The sequence below is a fragment of the Mirounga leonina genome, unplaced genomic scaffold, assembly GCF_011800145.1.
Source record: "Mirounga leonina isolate KUSES-001 unplaced genomic scaffold, KU_Mleo_1.0 Mir_199, whole genome shotgun sequence".
NCBI classification, from domain to species: domain Eukaryota; kingdom Metazoa; phylum Chordata; class Mammalia; order Carnivora; family Phocidae; genus Mirounga; species Mirounga leonina.
The window spans coordinates 7,191,252-7,193,055 of NW_023270498.1; the positions used below are offsets into that span (position 1 = coordinate 7,191,252).

The 1,804-nt window shown below is 33.3% G+C and overlaps 1 non-coding gene across 1 annotated transcript; it reads right to left on the reverse strand.

The window, feature by feature from the left end:
* Window positions 1-271: 271 nt before the first annotated feature.
* Window positions 272-378, reverse strand: LOC118024603. Its single transcript, XR_004683145.1, has one exon. It is a non-coding gene; the product is annotated as a U6 spliceosomal RNA (small nuclear RNA).
* Between the last annotated feature and the right edge of the window lie 1,426 nt (window positions 379-1,804).

Below are 1,804 nucleotides of genomic sequence, written 5' to 3' on the forward strand. Positions count from 1 at the left end.
ATCACTTCTCATATCATACTATGTGTCTTGCCTTTGGCTTACTTGACAAGACATACATTCAAAAAGTTTGGGCATTGCACCAACAGCCCTACACTTATATCAACTTTTTAAAGATCTCATGCATTTTTCCATATGAATTAACATTTCACATCAGAAATATCTTTTTTTTAAGATTTTATTTTATTTTTTTGAGTTTATATTTATTTTTTATTCTTATGTTAATCCCCATACATTACATCATTAGTTCTAGATGAAGTGTTCCATGATTCATAAAAATATGGAATGCTTCACGAATTTGCGTGTCATCCTTGCGCAGGGGCCATGCTAATCTTCTCTGTATCGTTCCAATTTTAGTATATGTGCTGCCGAAGCGAGCACAGAAATATCATCTTTGGAATAATAAAACCTGTACTCACCAGAAAACATATTGTGAAGAATAGCACTTGGTCATTATCTGGATTGACAAAGACGTGACTTAAAAGACAAGCCGTTGTAAATACACACAGTTGCAGAAGAAAATGAGTTTGTACACAGTCTTCTCCCAACTCAAGCTGCCTCTCTGTACGATTTTTTCTTGTTTGAAAACTTGTCTTTATAGTCTGGATTATTTTATGTGAATGTTCCTTTTAAGTTTGCACAAAACTATTTTGTGAGGTAATTTTTAGATATTGTATATGGACTTCGGGACCTACAATTTAAAAATTATATTGATAATTTAATGTCTTCAGATTTTAGCTCATATTTAATTAAATATCCATATTCACTATGATTGAACAATGTAAGGTATTTTTTTTTTAAAGATTTTATTTATTTTTCAACAGAGGGAGAGAGAGAGCGAGAGAGGGAACACAAGCAGGGGGAGTGGGAGAGGGAGAGGCAGGCTTCCCGCAGAGCAGAGAGCCCAATGTGGGACTCCATCCCAGGACCCTGGGATCATGACCTGAGCCGAAGGCAGACACCCAACGACTGAGCCACCCAGGCGCACCTACAATGTAAGGTATTTTTAAGATATTTTATTATAAAAATGTATAGGAACTTCCCATTCAGATAAGGAACATATTGGTCAGTATCCATATGGAACTGAGATGAGCAATGCATCTGTTAATGTGTGGAAATATGTGTCTGATAATCTACTCATAATCTAAATTGTCTGACATTTTCTAGGGAATAAATATAATTTTACTCCACATTAAAGTTCTCACAAAAGTAGAACAAGTGATATTCAAGATAGTTAATTCATAGCTAAATGAGCATAGTTTGAAATAGCTTTAATTAAGCCACAAGTTCTAATCAGAATGAGTCTTTCATGATTCAAAACTATATAAACCTTTTTGTAGTACTAATTCCGAATGATGTAAGATATTATACACATGGCTATGCACGCACAAATTCTGAATTCTGTAAGATATATATACGTGTGTGTGTATATATGTGTATGTATACATGGATCAGTTAAGCATACATTTTTGTATTTTTTCTGGATTACTCCTACCACTACCCAAGAGTGGAGTCTTTTTCAGTGACAGCCAACTTAGTATTTTGAATTTAATTCAGTAATGTCTTGGTGCTTGTTTTTCAACACTGAAGAAAATTACATAAAATTATAATAAATAGACTAAATGAAATACTAGTATTTCAAGAGATAGTAACAATCAGTGTCTATTTGTTAGAATTTAAAATATGTTTACTGTCTTTAAAGAACATTCATAATTTCTCATAAAGCAGAAGAGAGAATTTTTCCCCAAGACACTCTAGGGTTCTTCTGATATTTCATGCACTCAGTTCTCTGTTAACTATGAGGAAA